The sequence below is a fragment of the Lynx rufus genome, unplaced genomic scaffold (assembly GCF_022079265.1).
Source record: "Lynx rufus isolate CCGP_SWC_20201006 ecotype Redwood Valley unplaced genomic scaffold, mLynRuf1.p SCAF_16, whole genome shotgun sequence".
Lineage (NCBI taxonomy): Eukaryota > Metazoa > Chordata > Mammalia > Carnivora > Felidae > Lynx > Lynx rufus.
The window spans coordinates 32,039,831-32,061,189 of NW_025814830.1; positions in this window are offsets into that span (position 1 = coordinate 32,039,831).

The following is a 21,359-nucleotide window of genomic DNA, read 5'->3' on the forward strand; positions in this document are numbered from 1 at the left end:
GTATGTAGTTTGTTTTTTCTTCATTCATGGTTTGAATTTTCACATTGTATGCTAAGAGAATATCAAGGTTTCCTTCCACCAGCAGTATGTAAGGGCTCCCATTTCCCACCCGCTTGCCAACCTGGAGGAGGTTGTGTGTCTTAAAATGAAAATCATTATTCTTGAAATTTAATTCTTGCCTGTTACATAGCAATGCGTAACCACAGAATATGCTTAGAATCCCTTCCTGCACTGGCAGAGATTATTTGATATTTCAAAGGTAGCATCCCTTGGTCCCTAGAGGACCTCCCTTGAAGAAATTATTGATTTATATCATCAAAAACCAAGTATTCAAGAAGCAGTCTGAAACCCTGGCTAAAAGCAAAGTATGAAGGTTTCCCAAGAGTCCCATCTGTAAAAGGATCATTGATTTTTGACCTTTTGGGATATTTAATCTCTCTCACTCTCTCTCCTTTTTAAAAATTCTCCTAATGTTTTATTATGTGCATGGATAACATGAGGAGGAAGGCAGTGAAACTGAGGGATAGATAAAGGACACAATGTCCCTGGTTTTTGACTGGCATATGCCAAGGACCTTTCAGTAATATTAGGTTTCAAAATGTAAAAATTTTAAACCAACAAACACAAATCATCATTTCCAGGCAGATAGCCTTCTCCAGAGGGATCAGTACTGGTGCTTTATCTGTTTTTTCCTGATTTTATGAAAATATTTCAAATAAGCAAGGAAGAGCTCCATAGAGGCAATTAATTAATCCAACACCCACATTCACATAAAGATCTTCATCTCCAATAGTCCCCACATTGGACTCAAATTTATTTATAAGATATTAATGATCCAAGTGTAGATTTTCAAAAGTTTCTTTGGAATATTCTCTCCTAAATTTTCTGTGGCAATTTTGGGTGTTCTAGGTAATGATCTACCTTGCACATGGTGAATTTCATATTTTAGGCATCTCAGCATAAGTAAGATCTTACACTGATATTAAGTAAAGGCTATAAAAATATCACTTTCTAAACATGCAAGCATCAGAAAGCTAATAGAAAGAAAAGAGAGCCAATCTCCTCTATTCATTTGAAAATACCTTTTTTTTCCCCTTAGAGTGATTGATAATGTATTCATCATCTTCTGATGGGTAACAACCAACCCCAAGATCTCAGTGGCTCATGGCATAAGTATATATTTTGTTGTTTAAGAATCTGCATATCTCCTGATGCTCTGCTGAGCTTGGCTCCAGGGTATGTGTGGGATTCAGATCTATTCTACCTTTTTGTTCATTCACCTTGGGTCTGGAACCACCTGAGACATGTTGTCTTCGGGACAGATGGCAGAAGTGAGAGAGGCCAAGCCAGGCACACAGCTCATATAAAGCCTCTGCTCATGTTATGATTCCTAATGGCCCTTTACCCAAAACAGTCGGGTAACGAAGCCTAACATCAATGGAAAATATCTTTTGCCTATCCTGTGGAGGATACTTCAGAGCCACAGCAAGTTTTAATTGCTTGCCCAAGGTCACATTGAAGTAAATGCCAGATCCAAGATTAACACAGTGCTACACTATGTTGTCTTAATTTAGCTTAAAGTGGTTTCTATTTAAAAAAATAACAATGATCCATTCTTGTGCCTGTTCTTGTGCCATTAAGTAGTGAAATCCTCAAAGCGGAAACTTTATTTTATTCTTAGAGCCCACCTCAAGCATAGCACTTAGAGAGGAACTCTATGAACTAGGTGCTAATGAAATAATAGTTTAATAAATAAATGTAATAAATGAGTTCTAGTAACATATGGGTAAGCAAAGATACATTAGATGTCTCACCCTAAAAATATAATACAAGTGTTCTCTAAAATGAAGGATTTAAAATATTTGTACTTAAGATACTATAGTTGTAGTCATTGCAATGAGTCCCTTTTAATCTGTTTTCAATATGTAATAAAAACACACAAAAGCGGTTTTATGACCACAGTCCCCTCAGTTATTTTAATTCACTTTATCCTGAGTCTCACTTCTGTGGTGTTTGTATATAATCACTTTACAAGAGAAGCTGCTGCTAAAAAGGAGAGGCCATTGAGTAAAAGTACTTGGGCAACTCCACAAACCCTTTTCCTTGGGACATGAGATGCAGTCTTGTGACTTATAATTCCTCATGGTTTTCAGGTTCTTGGTCACAAGAATGATGCATTTGTTGCTAAGACACCTGTCTGACATATAACTCCAAATGCAAGAGGAAAATGGACAGTGTTTCTGTTTTTCTTTGTTTCTTTTTTAAAGTTGGGTTCATGATATTTGGAACAGAAAGATGTGTATTCTTGTTAAACTTTAAGAGTTAAATATGCTCATGAATACCACACAAACCTATCGAAACACACACACCTACCTGTGCTTATCTAATAGTTTTAACACAAATAGAAGTTTTCTGAGAAGGAATATCAAAAGATGAAATGGAAAGTAAATCTTTCACTGCCTTCAAAGAATATTTGTCCTCAGACATGTCAAAATTTGGGAGGTGGTGAGTGTGGGAGTGTAGTGAATGCAGGTAATAATAGTGTGTGTCATGTCAGACTTAAATCACCAAATACAATCAAAATCTTCATCTTTGTGAGTATCAGCGATGGTTGCCTGGATCCAAAGACGATCTGTGTTTCTTTACCGTAAAATCATGGTTTCTGGATGCAGAACCGAGTTTGAATCTAAGCTCCACCATACTTGTACATTTTCAAATGTCACAGTTAGATTCTTTGAGGCTTAGTTTCTTCATCTTTAAAATTATCACAAAGGCTACTGTAAGGATTTACAAAGATACCTAAGGAACCTAGTCTGATGTGTGACAGCAAGCCATGTGCCAGATAAATTGTGTTTCCAAAAATGGTCACATGGAATTAAAAGGAAATTTAAAGATCAAATTGTATTTGTAATTTTAGCATTAATGCAAGGTTGAAGTAGGACACAGAACTATCTCTGTCTTGGGCATATTTACTGCTGATAAACAAACATATTAGTGATCCAAGACTCCTCATTTAACACACTCTTGTAAATAGGTAATGAACACCAGAATGAATATTCTAGTCCATGTTATGTAGCAGAAAATCCTGGGCTTCAAAGTAAGAAATTCATCATTTACTAGGTATGTACTTCAGCCAAATTACATTACTTTTCTAGGCCTTTATTTCCTAATTGGTAATTATAGTACATTTGTTGTGAAATACTGTGTATTAAACCTGTCAATATATTCATTAATTCATTTATTTATCAAGCAACTACAAAATGCTAGCCCCTATGGGAATTTCTGGGTGTAAAGCAGTGAAAGACTGACATTGGCATCATCCTGACTTTTACCAAGGTAGAGAATACATGATATTCCCCTTTTTGGTACTTTCTCAGTTTTAAATTGCATATTGATAGTAAATATGCAAAACAGATGCTGGGGGAAAATAAAGTGAGACAGGCATTTAAATAGGGTTGAAAAAGGACCCCTCTCTAGGGAAGCTTTGTTTAAGTTGAGACTTGATGAATGAGATGCAGCTAAGCAAAGAACATTCTGGACATAGAGGACAGTATATGTGAAAGCTCTAACAAAGTGCTAATACTCCTTAAAGTAAACCTTCAAATGTGGGTGATAATTAAACATGAGAAATCATTCTAATACTTGTGATTCCATGTAAAGCTGTTGGATTCCTAAAGGCATTGGGAGAATCTATGCTCTGTTTATTTCTTTTCTTTCTTTCTTTTTTTTAAATTCAAGTATAATTAACATACAGTGTTACATTAGTTTTAGGTGTACAATACAATGATTCACAATTCTATATATTACTCAGTGCTCATCATGATAAGTATATTCTTAATCCCCCTTTACCTATTTCACCTATCGTCCCCACCCAACCCCCCCGGCAACCACCAGTTTGTTTTCTATATTTAAGAGTCTGTTTTTTTCTCTTCTTTTTCTTTGTTTTGTTCTTAAATTCCACATATGAATGAAATCACATGGTATCCATCTTTCTCTCACTTATTACATTTAACATTTACCTTCTAGATCCATTTATGTTGTTGCAAATAGCAAGATTGCATTCCCTTTATGGCTGAGTAGTATTCCATTGTATATACATATCATATTATCATCACATCTTTATCCATTCATCTGTTTATGGGCACTTGGGTTGCTTCCATCATGTCTTGGCTATTGTAAATAATGCTACAATAAACATAGAGGTGCATATACCTTTCCAAATTAGAGTTTTCATTTTTTTTTGGGTAAATACCCAGTAGTGGAATTACTGGATCATATGGTAGTTCTATTTTTAATTTTTGAGGACCCTCCATAATGTTTTCTACAGGGGCTGTACCAGCTTGCATTATCAACAGTGCACAAGAGCTCCTTTTTCTTCACATCCTCACCAACACTTGTTTTTCTTGTGTTTATTTTAGCCATTTCGACAGGTATGAAGTGACATCTTGTGGTTTTAATTTGCATTTTAATGGGCAATTCCCTATTGCTTAGTGGGGATGGGCCAAGATGGTGGAATAGCGTGGAAGTTCCCTGCTCCTTTGGTCCCTAAAATGCAGCTAGATCAGCACCAAACCATTTTGTACACCTAGACAATTGATTTGAGGACTAACACAATAGTCTGCATAACTTGAGTCACAGAACTCGGCAGTAATTCTTTTTCTTCCTCCGAAATGACAAAATGAAGGAATTCACACCAAAAGAAAGAACAAGAAGAAATGACAGCCAGGGACTTAATTAACACAGATGTAAGCAAGATGTCTGAACTAGAATTTAGAGTCATGATAATAAGAATACTATAGGGGTTGAAAAAAAAAGCATAGAATCCCTTTTTGCAGAGACAAAAGAATTAAAAGCTAGTCAGAACAAAATTAAAAATGCAGTAACTGAGTTGCAATCTTGAATGGATGCCATGGCAGCAAGGATGGATGAAGCAGAACAAAGAATCAGTGATACAGAAGATAAACTTATGGAGAATAATGAAACAAAAAAAAGAGGGAAACTAAGGCAAAAGAGCATGATATAAGAATTAGAGAACTCAATGACTCATTAATAAGGAATAACATCTGAATCATAGGGGTTCCAGAAGATGAATACAGATAAAAAGGGGTAGAAGTTTAATGTGTGCAAATCATAGCAGAAAACTTTCCTAATCTGGGGAAGGACACAGAGATAAAATTCCAGGAAGTACAGAGAACTCCAATTATATTAAACAAAAATCGACCATCAACAAGGCATATTATAGTCAAATTCACAAAATACACAGATAAGGAAAGAATTATGAAAGCAGCAAGGGAAAGAAAAAGTCCTTAACCTATAAGGGAAGACCAATCAGGTGTGTAGCAGACCTATCCACAGAAACTTTGCAGGCCAGAAAAGAGTGGCAGGATATATTCAATATGCTGAATCAGAAAAATATGCAGCCAAGAATTCTTTATCCAGCAAGGCTGTCATTCAAAATAGAAGGAGAGATAAAGAGTTTCCCAGACAAACAAAAACTAAAGGGGTTTGTAACCACTAAACCAGCACTAAGAGAACTTTTAAGGGGGACTCTCTGAGGGGAGAAAAGACAAAACAAAACAAAACAGATCAAAAACAACAAAGACTAGAAAGGACCAGAGAACAGTATCAGAAGTTCCAACTCTATAGGCAACACAATAGCAATATGTTCATATTTTTCAGTACTCACTGTAAATGTTACTGGACTAAACATTCTAATCAAAAGACATAGCATAACAGAATGGATAAGAAAACAAGATCTGTCTGTATGCTGTTTACAAGAGACCCACTTTAGACCTAAAGACACCTTCAGATTGAAAGTGAGGAGATGGAGAACCATCTATCATGCTAATGGTCACTGAAAGAAAGCCAGAGTAGCCATACTTATATCAGACAATCTAGATTTTAAAATAAAGATTGTAACAAGAGATGAAGAAGGGCATTATATCATAATTAAGGGGTCTATCCACCAAGAAGATCAAACAATTGTAAACATTTACGCCCCCAATGTGGAATAACCCAAATATAGAAATCAATTAATCACATACATAAAGAAACTCGTTGATAATAATACCATGATAGTAGGGGACTTCAACATCCCACTTACAACAATGGATAGATCGTCTAAGCAAAAAATCAATAAGGAAACAATGACTTTAAGTGACACACTGGACCAGATGGACTTAACAGATACAATCAGAGCATTTCATCCTAAAGCAGTGGGATACACATCCTTCTTGAGTGCACATGGAACATTCTCCAAAATAGATCACATACTGGGACACAAATCAGCCTTCAACAAATACAAAAAGATCGAGATCATACTGTGCATATTTTCAGACCACAACACTATGAAACTTAAAATCAACCACAAGAAAAAATTTGGAAAGACAACAAATACTTGGAGACTAAAGAACATCCTACTAAAGAATGAATGGGTTAACCAAGAAGTTAAAATTAGAAAGTACATGGAAGCCAATGAAAATGATAACACCACAGCCCAAAACCTCTGGGATGCCGAAAAGGTGGTCATAAGAGGGAAGCATAGCAGTCCAGGCCTTCCTAAAGAAGGCAGAAAAATCTCAGATATACAACCTAACTTTATACCTTAAAGAACTGGAAAAAGAGCAGCAAACAAAACCCCAAATCAGAGAAAATGGGAAATAATAAAGGTTAGAGCAGAAATCAATGCTTTCAAAAAAAAAAAAAAAACCCACCAAAAAACCCAAAAACCAAAAAAGCCCCAAACCCAGTAGAACAGATCAATGAAACCAGAAGCTGGTTCTTTGAAAGAATTAGCAAAACTGAGAAACCACTAGCCAGTTTGATCAAAAAGAAAAAGGAAAGGACCCAAATAAATAAAATCAAGAATGAAAGAGGAGAGATCACAAACAACACTGCAGAAATACAAATAATAATAAGAGAAATTTGTGAGCAATTGTATGCCAATTAGTTGGGCAATCTGGAAGAATTGGACAAATTCCTAGAAACATATACACTACCAAAACTGAAACAGGAAGAAATAGAAAGTTTGAACAGACCCATAACCAGTAAAGAAATCAAATTAGTAATCAAAAATCTGCCAAAAAACAAGAGTCCAGGGACAGATGGATTTCCAGGGGAATTCTACCAAGTCTTTAAAGAAGAGTTGACACCTATTCTTTTGAACCTGTCCCCAAAAATAGAAATGGAATGAAAACTTCCATACTCATTCTATGAGGCCAGCATTTCCTTGATTCCAAAACCAGACAAAGACCCCACTAAAAAGGGCAAATACAGACCAATTTCTCTGATGAACATGGATGCAAAAATTCTCAAGATACTAGCCAACCAGATCCAACAATACACTAAAAGAATTATTCACCATGATCAAATGAGATTTATACCTGGGATGCAGAGCTGGTTCAATATCCACAAAAAAAATCAATGTGATATATCACATCAATGAAATAAAGGACAAGAACCACATGATCCTCTTAATAGATGCAGAGAAAGCATTTGACAAAATATAGCATCCTTTCCTTATAAAAGCCCTCAAGAAAGTAAGGATGATAGAAGGATCATATTTCAAGAGCATAAAAGCCATATATGAAAGACCCAATGCTAATATCATCCTCAATGGAGAAAAACTGACAGCTTTCCCCCTATGGTCAGGAATAACACAGGGATGTCCACTCTCGCCACTGTTATTCAACATAGTATTGGAAGTCCTAGCCTCAGCAATAAGACAACACAAAGGAATAAAATGCATCCTCTCTGGCAAGGAGGAAGTCGAACTTTCACTTTTTGCAGACAACATGATATTCTATATAGAAAACCCAAATATTCCACCCAAAACTGCTAGAACTGATCCAGAAATTCAGCAAAGTCACAGGATATAAAATCAATGCACAGAAATTGCACAGTTGCATTTCTATACACCAATCATGAAGCAACAGAAAGAGAAATCAAGGAACTTATCCCATTTACAATTGCACCATGTTGCTTAGTGATGTTGAGCATCTTTTCATATGTCTGTTGGCCATCTGTATTTCTTCTTTGTAGAGACGTCTATTCATGTCTCCATTTTTAATTGGAGTATTTTGTGTGTGTGTGTGTGTGTGTGTGTGTGTGTGTGTGTTAAGTTGTATATATGCTTTATATATTTTGAATATTACCCCCTTATTGGATATTTAATTTGCAAATATCTTCTTCCATTCAGTAGATTTTCTTCTTGTTTTGTTGGTAGTTTCCTTCACTGTGAAAAAAATTTTTTTTACCTTGGTGTAGCCCCAATAGTTTAATTTTGCTTTTGTTCCCCTTGCCAAAGGAGACATATCCAGAAAATCAGTTCTATTTCTTAATAGTCTTGAATATTTCATTACCCTTTCTGATATTTTGTATCCTCACTTTGATTCTCAGTAAATTCATTTTCTTTTAGCCTCTTTTTTTTTATTGTTCAGTCTGGCCATGTTGAAAGAGATAGAGGGTGATAATTTGTAAGTAAGAGAGATGTCATTGAAAATCATTCATTTTTTAGTACACATAATCATCCAGAAATGTTAGATATTTGTGTAGCTTTAAATTTGCTCATGTTTACCATGTCTAGTAGTCTACTTGTGGATGAGATTAACTAGATGCTCATCAATCTTATTTATTCTCCTGAGCATACAGAATGACGTATTTCCAAGGCTCCCTGGCAATTATATTGGGGTCTATGACTATGTTCTGACCAACAAAATGGAGGGGAACAAGGACTGCATTCCTCTCATAGACTTGGTCATAAACTCATGCATATGATATTCATGCTTCCATGATATTTTGTTCCATTCTTTAGCAACTGTGGAGACCACGTGTAATGCATGGTACACAGGAAGAACCTGGGTCCCCCCATCACCATTGGAGAAGAGCTACCAGGAGAGCTACTCCCTGTTGTGTGGGCAGCAAATTAACTTCAGCCACTGAGATTGGGGGACTGTTTACTTTAATAGCAGACATCCCTTATCTTGACTAATACATGAATCCTGTGCATGTCAGAAGCCATTATAGCCAATAATACATCAGCTAAAAATCTGATTTTTTAAAGTTTCTTTTTTTAAAGTTTGTTTATTTTGAGAGAGAGAGAGAGAGAGAGAGAGAGAGAGAGAATATGAGTGCAGAAGGGGCAGAGAGGGGGGGGAGAGAGAGAATTCTCTCTGGCAGTGCAGAGCATGTCATGGGGCTCAAACTCACAAATTGTGAGACCAGGACCTGAGCCAAAATGAAGAGCCAGATGCTTAACCAACTGAGCCACACAGCCGCCCCTAAAAACCTGATTTTTGAAGAAGTCATCACTTTAAAAACTTCCTCTTAAAAAGTATATTACAATATCTTTTTTCCCCTAATTAAATGACAGTTTTTAGATCATCTTAAAATGATGGGGTTTGAGAGACAAAGTTCTCATAATCCATGAGGTTGGGATTTAACCACAAAATGGTGATTAAAATTCAAAGATATTTTATTCTTTATTCTTTGTAAATAAAAGGAAATGGCTAGTGCCCCATAAAATCTAACAAAAGGAGCCTCTGGTTGAAGGTAAAGCAGGGTCCACTACGTTGGATACATTTTACAGAAAAGAATTTAAACACATATGCAGACATAGACACACACAAACACACATACACACACAAACACATATACACACATGCATAGACACACACAGACAAACCTTATAATGTACATGACATTTCCATTGTCCTTAGAACCAGCTTTTTTTCTGGAAACATTTAAGTATTAAAAGCCCTTGTTCAAGGTAAATATTTGTCTTCCATGCAAGCTGAGCATACTTATTGAAAACCACTGGTGCAGGTTAATGTCGTGGATGACCACCCATGCAGGGAGAGTGGACATAGCAGAGGACATGAGATTAGAACTCAACTTTGCCTATTGCTATCTACATTACTTTGGTAAGGCATCAGTCTCTTCATGTGTAAAGAAATGATAATGCTTTCCTTCAGGACAGTTTTGAGCCTTACATAACCAGTCTGACACCTCTCTGCCTTTTCAATTCTTACACACTGATTGCTATGCTTTGAGAAGGAATTACTCAGTTTTTCACGTTTACTTTATCTTCAGATGTACCTAAGGGCTATTCAACAATCTTTCATATATCTCTGGTCATGTACCTCCCATATGTCCCAAAGCATCCGTTCCAAGCTTTGATTGCTTCCTTCTGATTGGCTATTCTAGAATAGTACTCTCAGCCAATGTTCTGGCTTCTTCCTTCTCAGAAATGGAGGCTACAAGGCATGAACATGTCCACTACCATGTTGTGGACATTTATGTTTCTGCAGCCTCACTCTCCAGCTCAGATCAAAAGCCCTTTATCTCTGGACAGAGGCTAATCTGTCTTCCCATGCTGTTGAACTCATCTCTTGTATCTCATAAAGGAACTTGCCCTTTTAATTTTCTCTCTCATCTGCCTCTCCTCCACAGCCTGTCAATATACTGCAGTCCATTTCTCCTCTTGCATGAGAGAAAAATAAGACCAGAGAGGGTTTTTTTTCCCCCATCTATCCTCTCTCCCTCCCCCAATCTCTCTCTTTTCTGTCATTAGCAAACTCTTCCTACAAAAAATATTCTCAACTTCATTGTCTATTTTTCATTTAAATCTACTACAGTGTGGGGGCTCTGAGTGATTCACTTGGTTAAGCATCCAACTCTTGATTTCAGCTCGGGTCATAGTCTCATGATTTGTGAGTTTGAGCCCTGCATCAGCCTCTGTGCTGAAAGTGCAGATCCTACTTGTGATGGGCGGTCTCTCTCTCTCTCTTTCTCTCAGCCCTTTCCTGCTTGTTCTCTCTCTCTCTTTATCTCAAGATAAATACATAAACTTTAAATCTACTGCAATATGCTTTTCCTCACAGCCATTCCACTAGAACTGGTCTGGAGCATGATCTTCTGTTTGCCAACTTCAAGGGACTCCATTTCTCTTTTAGTGGAATTTTCTGTAGCATTGGATGCTGTTGAATTTCCTTCTTGAAACTATTACTTCCTTTGGCATCTCTGATACTAGGTTCACTTTTTCCCCCTCCCACCTCTATTATTTTTTTCTTACTTTAACTAGTTTATGAGATACTCTTCTGCCAGCATTTTTAAATGTTGATATCTGCTGATACTCTGTTACTGGTGATCTTCTCCCCATTCTCCTTTTTAGATTTTAACCATTTCCTTTACTTTCACCACAACCTGCATGCAACTATTTCCTAAGTCTTTGTCTCCAGCCTAATTTCCTAAATTCCAGGCCTGAACATCTACTCAATACCCATATCTAGAAGACCAACACCTTCTCCAACTTTCTGTGTTCAAACCTTTGTCTTCACTTCTCTTCTTAAAGCAACTTGTCTTTCAGTCTAGGTGCATAGCAATTTTTTTTTTTTTTGCTTTGTGCTTTAATTAAAGTTACCTAAGATTTCTAAATTGCAGTTTCTTTAGCTATGAGGATATTGTAGTCAATAGAATTATTTTGAGAATGACAGATCATTGACAAGAAAAGCTACTATTTATTGGATATTGGTTGTGTTCTCCGTGCCAAGCACAGTCCTGATGTTTTACATGAAGTGTTATTTATGGAAGCAAAGTAGAGTATGTAATAAGTGGTTATGGCTGTTACAACCAGAAGCTGGGTATTTGAAACTCACTTCCTTTTTAATTCTCTTCTCATTGAAGCTTAGAGCAGTGGTTATGCCAGATGCTGCTTTTCTAGGGGAGAAGAAAGTTACCTTTACAAATTTAGATTCTTGGAATAACAGAAAATTTCACATCCCTTTATCCCAAGCAAATCCTTAAACCTATGGGAGGAACTTACATGGCAATTCTGCAATCCATAGTTGAGACACTTCAGATTCTTAGCTGTCAGGATTTATATCCATAATTCAAAGATGTGTATAGTAGCTGCTATTTGATTTTTCAATCATAGCCAGTTACTTGATGGAATCAAGAGAAACATGTGATTCTGTTTTGGAATTATGTTAAACACTTTCAACTCACCTTGTAGATAGAACAGGGGACTTTCATGAACATAGAAAGTTTTTATTTATAGTTAGTAGTTTTTATTTATAGATAAAAATCAATACCATAGGTATTTGTTTTTCAGTATTAATTCTCCTACCAGTGATTCTGAAGTTAATCTCCTATAATTTATGAAATAATTTGGGTTTTTTAATATTTTTCAGGACCTCATCACTTACAGCTAGTGATTTTAGTAACAGTGGGGTCAGTGAGCTTATAATTCAGTGGTACTTAGCCTTTTTATTTATTTTTATATTCATTTGTTTAATTTTGAAATATGTGCCAAATTGCCGACAAAATATTCCTGGAAACATTCATAAAGGAAACCATGCAAACACATATAAAATATCAAACATTATGTGAAAGAATAATAGGTCATCTGAAGCTCATCTATCAACTCTCTATGGATCTACAGACCCCTAGTTAAAATTCCTCTGTATTAGAGGATCTTTGGATGTCTAGGGATCTGAGCCTCCCAAAATACAGGAATTAGTCAAAGTCATTAGCTACCTACCTGGTTGTGTAATAAATAAAGTCATTTACTCCAATTTCTTTTCTCAGTATGACTTGCTTTCTCAAGCATTTTTAGGGTCTAACAATTATTTAGAAGGGTTTCTACTGGGAGTTAAAGGATCTTCTAAGAGTTGGTGGATGAAGCGCTTATCTTGCATGTCTGTTGAGGGAGATTGTACCTTTATACTTGTTAGATAGGTCTTTAGACTTGAAGAATTACTGCCAGAAAGAAGGAACATGATAGAAGAACAGACATACCCAGTATTATAATAATCTATATACTTCAGAAAAGTAAAAAAATTGTTTTATTTATTTCATAACCTGGTCATTTCCAGTGCATGGTTTTGGTCTTGTCTAAATGGATAATAGCATGCATGACATGTTTCACATATTTGGCTTTCCAGTCAGACTTTAGCTTCAAAGTCTTTATCAAATGCATTCACTAAAGTTGCTATCATTTATGGAGAAGGATACTGCTGATGGTGGTATCAAACCAATCTAAGGAGGAATTAAAAGAAAAAATTTGAAGATGATACATGTGATAGTCTTCTTTAATGCATGTTGTCCTTATTATTTTCTGATTTGTGTTTTCTTTAGTAATTTCTAATTTAATCCCTAATGATAGTGGGTCAGGCTTCAGAAAATACATGGTTTTTGGGACTTGGTCTTATCTAGAAGATTGCAATGTGAAAAGAGTTTTCAGGCAGATGTGGAAAAGACAGATAAACTCCTAGGGATGTGAAATATTTTTTTAAAAGTTTACTTATTTTGAGACAGAGACAGCGTGAGTGGGGGAGGGGCAGAGAGAGGGCAAGAGAGAGAATCTCAAGCAGGCTCTGCACCGTCAGCACAGAGATTGATGCAGGGCTTGAACTCATAAACTGTGAGATCATGACCTGAGCCAAAACCGAGAGTCAGACGCTTAACTGACTAAGCCACACAGGTGCCCCCAAATATCACCACATTTTATAAAACAATGTCTTAATTCACACATAATCACTTCATTAAAAAATTGGAATTATAACATTGTGGCCATATTTTTTGATATGTCTTATGTACTGAGTTCCCTCTTGGTTTTGGCTATGGATTTATCATATCCAAATGATAAGAAAGCCCAAAGCAATCAGTCATCTGCTTTCGATACATAACTGCTAACAAACCCATCTTACTTTATATAACGGTGATGCTATCCAACATTTAAATATGTTCATGCATGATGTTTCAGTGCATTTACTTCAATAAACTTTCTCAATTACTCTATATAATGGATACTATGGTTTATCCAAGAGAGGAACTTAAAGCTCAGAAAGGCAATATGAAAAGCCCAAGACCAAACAGTTGGTGGCAGAGCCAGGATTTGAGTTATGGCTTCAGAGCAAATGTTCTTATTTATTGTACCATTGCTTGTCAATTGTGATCTACTGACAACTTTGAACAGTTTTCTCCCTAATTTGGACTTGAATAATCTTTTTTCCTTTAGCTTGTTACACTTTTATTCTCCTAGTCCCTATCCTCAGCCTCATACCATTAGAAACCCAATTTTTGGGGATGACCTGGGTGGCTCAGTCAGTTGTGTTTGACTCTTGATAGGTCATGATCCCAGGGTCATGGGAGATTGCCCCAAGTTGGGCTCCACGCTGAGTGTGGAGCTTGCTTGGGATTCTCTCTCTCTCTCTCTCTCTCTCTCTCTCTCTCTCTCTCTCTTCCTCTCTCTCTCTCTCTTCCCCTCAGCCTATCTCTCCCACTAGTGCTCTCTCTCCCTAAAATAAAATAAAAATAAAAATAAGAAACTCAAAACAAAATAGAGTGGAATAAATGTTTGCTCTTTTGTTTTTTCTGATGGGATTAATGAACTCTATTTTCCTTTTCTATAGGACTCTTTCTGGAATTTTGTTGCTTATACAAAGGGGAAATTCTCCTTTTTTTGTTTCTGAATGCTTCTTGCCTGTTTTTCTCTGTTTAGGTTTTACGAGTGGTCTAATAAATAGAAATGCTCTTCCCCATTATAGCTTGGCATCAAATGAATTATATAAGATGAAGAAATAATACAGATAGGCACAAAAATATCATTTTTAATATGAATACATGCTGATATTAAAGAATATAGCTACTATCTCTGGGAAGAATGGCCTTCAAATAGTGAAAATTAAATAAATTTATCACCCAGTCCAACACAACACTTGTCTGGGACAAACCCCAACCCCATAAGGGCAAAGTACAATATATGATTTCTGCAGAGAGCTTGAACCCAGAAGGAAGAGAGAATGGAGCAAGGAGATAAATTATGCACACATAGTTGTTTATCCTTCCAAACTCTAGTCATGTGTGTCCTCTTTATCCACAAGAGAAGGACCCAGTCAGTTGTAAGAGGAGAGAAGCCAGAGGAGCTCCCAATACATGGAATAAAACTTCTGAAATAGGGAAGAACCCCACCCCCACCCTGCAAACTGCCCATCACCCACATATTGTTAAAACAGGGTAAAGATGAAATTGTGAGAGGAGTCAAATAAAAGATGCGAGTATCACCAATAAAAAGACAGTATAAAATTAGAGTGAAGCAAGTGCCATATAAAATAGTTATTTTCTAAAATGGAAAAATGAAGGACTTTTCTTAGAGTCCTTTCCCTGGAGATAGATAAAAGTGGTCAGTAAATTTACTGTTTTTTACTATCTAGTCATAGTTTTTGTAAGTGTTTTCTGAAATTGTGTAATCTGGGAAAACATTGAAAATAATTCCTCGAATGCTTTGGTTAAATATTTGAGAGATGACAGTATTATGATTTGTCCTGAACTGCTCAACAGAGCACACATTTTAAGAGGAAAGTGCATTATAAAGAAATGCATTTGTTTCTTCTGTCAATTGCTTACGATCCCCAAAAGAGAACTATTGAAATTTGAAGAATAAGAGAATAGATCTTTTCTTTTGTTGCAGGAGAAAGTTTTAAAAAAAAAAGTTAAGAGGAGACTAATAGCTGAAAGTTGAGATTGGGCAGACAGTATGATATGATCTGATTTTCAATCAATCTTGAAACTGAGAATTTAAACACCTCCATCTGACATCAAATAGAAATGACCCATCGGTCATACAGTCAGTGTTTCTGAGCTCAGGATGCCTTGCAATAAAAGATTTTCTGCTTTACTTTACTCTTTTTTGCCCCTCTGCCATCTCCCCAAATTCTCTTACCTGCTTTTGTTCCAAACCAATAGCTTGATGAGACAGGGGTATGTAGTGAAAATCATATTGGAATCAAATGTTTTTGAAAGTTAATATCAACATATTTCAGTCCTATGATTATAAAAACAAGTTTCTAGCTTTGGTTTCATGTGTAAGTTGATAATACCACCTTGAAGCTTTGCTGCGAGGGGTTTTTAATCTATAATATGGATACTCCATGAGGGCAGGCACATGACTCTTGTCATTCAGTGGGTCTTGAACAAATAACACCACAAATGCTAAATAATAAAGGCTCAATTAATTTTTAATTGAAGTATATTGAATTTAACTATGAGGATTAAATATTAAAAAGTATATATAACCTAGGTCATATAATTGTTCCCTAAGTCTTATAAGAAAGTAGTATGAGATGTTTAAAGGGACAGAGAAGTATGTACTATCTTTATTTTTGCATTCAAAAATTGGAGCAGACAGGGACTCAACAAGTTACCCTTTTCCAAAACTTAAGGAGTTTTAGGCTGATCCAACACTTCTTTTTTGTTTTGTTTTGTTTTGTTTTTTTAAATACTTATTTTTGAGAGAGAGAGAGAGCGAGAGCGAGCATGCACAGTGGGGAGGGGCAGAGACAGAGGGAGAGAGAGTCACAAGCAGACTCTGTGCTGTCAGTGCAGAGCTCCAAGCGGGGTCAATTTCACGAACCTGTGAGATCATGACCTGAGTTGAAATCAAGAGTCGGACACTTAACTTACTTAGCCACCCAGGTGCCTTGGCAAATCCAACACTTTGTAGAGAATGTAGGAATTCAACTCCCTTACCAAAGGCTTTCATATTTTTGTCCCCACAGGCATGTAATAATGATAATCCCTTTCATTTATGGAGTTCTCCTTAATAAAAGATATATATATTTACATATATATGTGTACACAAAATATGTACACAAAAGCCTTATTGTGTAGAGAGAGAGCTCATTTTATTTCTTTCATTAGGTAAGTCACAGAAGTATATGATGGTAGATAAAAGCTCAGATTTTGGAGTTCTTGGAGCTGAAGTTTAAATCTACATAGTTTAGGGGCATCTAGATGGCTCATTTGGTTAATTGTCCAACTGCAGCTCAGGTCATGATCTCTCAGTTTGTGAGTTTGAACCCCATGTCCGGCTCTGTGCTGACAGCTCAGAGCCTGGAGCCTACTTCAGATTCTGTGTCTCCCTCTCTCTCTGTCCCTCCCCCGCTCACGCTCTGTCTCTCTCAAAAATGAATAAACATTCAAAAAAAATTTTTTTAAATCTGTGTAGTTTAATCTCCTTTGTCATGATCTTGGGGAAAATTACTCAACCTCTCTGAGCCTCAGTATCCCTATTGTATGAATCAGGAAGCGATCATGCCTACCCCATAAGGTTGTTGTGAAGGCAAGATAAGACAACACATTTAAAGCACTGTGGCAATGTGGAATTGAAAGGGTTAGTGTTTTGCCTTTTATTTTCATAAGTGAACACCTGTCCTGTCCCAGGCATTAGGCTAGGCAGATAATGTCACTCATTACTATAATTGGAGATTGAAGGTAAGAAAAAAAAAATCACTGTTCTGGGTCACAAGGCTAGTGTGCATCAAAGATTTATATTCCAGATCTTTTGGTTACACTTTCCACTAGCATAGTTTTCAAGGTGAATACAATGCAAGAGTGTTGCACAAGAGTACCATAGTTTGATACCATAATTATGGGTTATGCTAATAGTGATTGTGGAAGATATGACTGTCTCTCCTTACCTGCTCATTCCAAGTTTAAACTTCGAAGAGTTTATAACTGTGTGTCTTGTTGCAGAGCTAATGATGACACTGGTCATGTGGAAGAACCTCACAAGGTCTTCCTTCCACATAAATGGAATGGAGCTGGAGAGTACCAGATAGCAAGTCTGATTGCCCAGAGTACAGCATCATTCAATCCAAGTCTGAAAGGTAGAAACTAACATCTCCATTGTATATACATATACATACATACACACACACACATATGTGTGTGTGTGTGTGTGTATATGTATGTATGTATTTAAAGTTTATTTTTTAATTTTGAGAGAGAGAGAGGGAACAGGGGAGGGGTGGAGGAAGAAGAAAAGAGAGAATTCTAAGTAGGCTCCATGCTGTCAGCACAGAGCCTGATGCAGGGCTCAATCCCACGAACTGTGAGATCATGACCTGAGCTGAAATCAAGAGCCAGATGCTTAACTGACTGGTGCCCCTGACATCTCCATTTTATAGATGAGTAGGCCACAGTGTGTATGATTAACTTGTAACAGCATAAAGCTGGTAAGTACTAGAGGTGTTATCAGTGCTGAACAGAGTCAATCAATATAATTGTTATTAAGTTGTATTTGTATTTATAACATACTTTCGTATAACTGTATTTTATGTAGATAAATAGAATTATAGGTTTAGCTAAGCTGGGATGTGGATGTGTCAGAACAATGCCACCTGGTAAATTCTCAGAATTCCCCAAGGACGTCTAAGAAATCTTCAAACATTTTTGGTTATTAGGATTTTCATCAGGCATGGCGAATAGACATGAATATATGTTCTGCACGACGTTCTAGTGCGATGTGTCTATAGTTAGTCAACTGTTAGAATGCCTTGATTTAAAGGGGTAGTTAATTACCATTCATCAATCTGCAATTATTCTACCAATAGTGCATCTGTAGTTTTCAGGCCTCAATTATGTTAACTACTACGTTTCTGGTGCCGGGTAACATCCATTATACTTCTTTGTTTAGATATATTTGGTTGATCTGTAGATATATTTGGGGGGGGCTAGTAATGGTAGTGTTTTTATTGCATTAGTTTAGTAATGATCTTTTATTTAATATCCAGGATATCAATTATTCACAAAACTCTATGTGTTACATGGTCTGATCTTGTCTCCAGTAACCTTACTATATACCTGAATGCTAATAACCAAAAAAAGAAGACACTAACATGTCTGTAACTAACTAGAAAGCCTGAGTTTTATCCCCCTGGTGGGCAGGCTGGAAACCAAGCTTGATATATCCTTCTTACCTTTACATACTTTGTTTCCTCAATTGTATAAATGGAGAGAGAATGTCAGATCTGTGTCAGAGGGTTTCCCTCTTAAATGCCTCTGAATATCTATTATAAGAGCTCCTTATCTTTTAGTTCAATCCTTTCTTTAGATCACACAGAAAAAAATGTAAAGAGGAGAATGGTAAATCGACAGGAAAAGTGCTCAGGAACCATGAGGCCAGGTCTACCTTAGAAACCCTTTGGTCTTTTAGGCAGGACATAGTTTTGAAGTTCAAGGACAGAGTCTGTGTGTTGAAAGGTGAATAGTATTTCCAGAGTTAAAAGTAACACTTCCAATTTTTTTTTTTAATTTAATGGCTCTGCACAGCTCCCAAGGCCCAGGAAAGAAAAGAAAAGAGGTTCTATTCTCTTCATTATTTCTCATTTTGTTTTATTTGTTGATAAGGAGGTGGAGCTACAGCTGAGGTTAGGACTATAAACTCTTTGCTGCGCTCCATTAGAGGACAAGCCTTATTTTCAGGGAGCTGAAATAAGGACAAGCAAAGATTTTAAGATGTAGCACGAGTTGGCCAGCTCAGGACTGACGATGTCTGTGTCCCTCAGAACAGGGATTGTGGAAATGTGGCCAGGGCAAAGGTGGAGAGTCAGCAGGGGATACAAATTTGCCCTTTTGACAAATTGTACCACTCTGAAAGTCATCATGAGGTACTTGTGAGAGATGACATTATGATTTCTTGCCCCAAGAGTACAATTGAAGTGAAAAATCTAGAAACAGAAGTTGAACTTCAGACACAGTTTTTAAAAAGAAAAATCTAAGGACACAGCAAAGATGACTATTTGATATTCTTTCTCTTTCTCTGCCAAAATTACCCCTAAGGTAATGATTACTTGATTCTTTGGCCAAAGGGGAATAGAAGGTTAATACAGAGGAAAAACTATTATAAACGAAAGTGTCAAGTTGAGTGGGAGGAGAGGTTTGGGGGATGGAGATGAGAAATAAAATCTAGCTCAAAATGTTGCTGTACAATTAAATTAGGAAAACATCTATTAATATAATAGGATATATATTAATAGATTAATACAAAACAGATATTACAAAAGGACACTTGTAATATATTCTTGAGTGTGTAAAAGGTAAATGGGTCCATGTTTTTGCACATATATATACACACATTTATTGACAGGCATATACCAACTTCTTTCAGTAACTATAACTGAGGAGCAAGGATAGGAGGTGAGTAGAGGGGCAAACTTCCTTTTTCTTATGTTGTTTTGTGGTTTCAATTTTGTTCATTGTTTAAATACCAAATTTTCAGTAGAGCAAAGGCTTTCTTTTCTCTTTCTTTCTTTCTTTCTTTCTTTCTTTCTTTCTTTCTTAGCAAAGTTTTAAAATACAGCATGTGAGAGGACACTGGGAACATATTTATTTATTTATTTATTTATTTATTTATTTATTTATTTGTTTATAAAGAAATAAAATGCAAATAATTTCATTTATTTTTTTGACAAAAAATATTTTATTTATTTATTTTTTACATTAAATATAATTTATTGTAAAATTGGTTTCCATACAACACCCAGTGCTCATCCTAACAGGTGCCCTACTCAATACCCATCACCCACTTTCCCCTCTCCCCACCCCCCCATCACCTTCAGTTTGTTCTCAGTATTTATGAGTCTCTTATGGTTTGCCTCCTTCCCTCTCTGCAACTTTCCCCCACCTTCCCCTCTCCCATGGTCTTTTGCTAAGTTTCATAGGATCCACGTATGAGTGAAAGCATATGGTATCTGTCTTTCTCTTCCTGACTTATTTCACTTAGCATAATACCCTTCAGTTCCATCCATGTTGCTACAAATGGCCAGATTTCATTCTTTCTCATTGACAAGTAGTATTCCATCGTATATATAAACCACATCTTCTTTATCCATTCATCAGTTGATGGACATTTAGGCTCTTTCCATAATTTGGCTATTATTTTTTTTCAATATATGAAATTTATTGTCAAATTGGTTTCCATACAACACCCAGTGCTCATCCCAAAAGGTGCCCTCCTCAATACCCATCACCCACCCTCCCCTCCCTCCCACCCCCCATCAACCCTCAGTTTGTTCTCAGTTTTTAACAGTCTCTTATGCTTTGGATCTCTCCCACTCTAACCTCTTTTTTTTTTCCTTCCCCTCCCCCATGGGTTTCTGTTAAGTTTCTCAGGATCCACATAAGAGTGAAACCATATGGTGTCTGTCTTTCTCTGTATGGCTTATTTCACTTAGCATCACACTCTCCAGTTCCATCCATGTTGCTACAAAGGACCATATTTCGTTCTTTCTCATTGCCATGAAGTACTCCATTGTGTATATAAACCACAATTTCTTTATCCATTCATCAGTTGATGGACATTTAGGCTCTTTCCATAATTTGGCTATTGTTGAGAGTGCTGCTATAAACATTGGGGTAGAGTGTCCCTATGCATCAGTACTCCTGTATCCCTTGGGTAAATTCCTAGCAGTGCTATTGCTGGGTCATAGGGTAGGTCTATTTTTAATTTTCTGAGGAACCTCCACACTGCTTTCCAGAGTGGCTGCACCAGTTTGCATTCCCACCAACAGTGCAAGAGG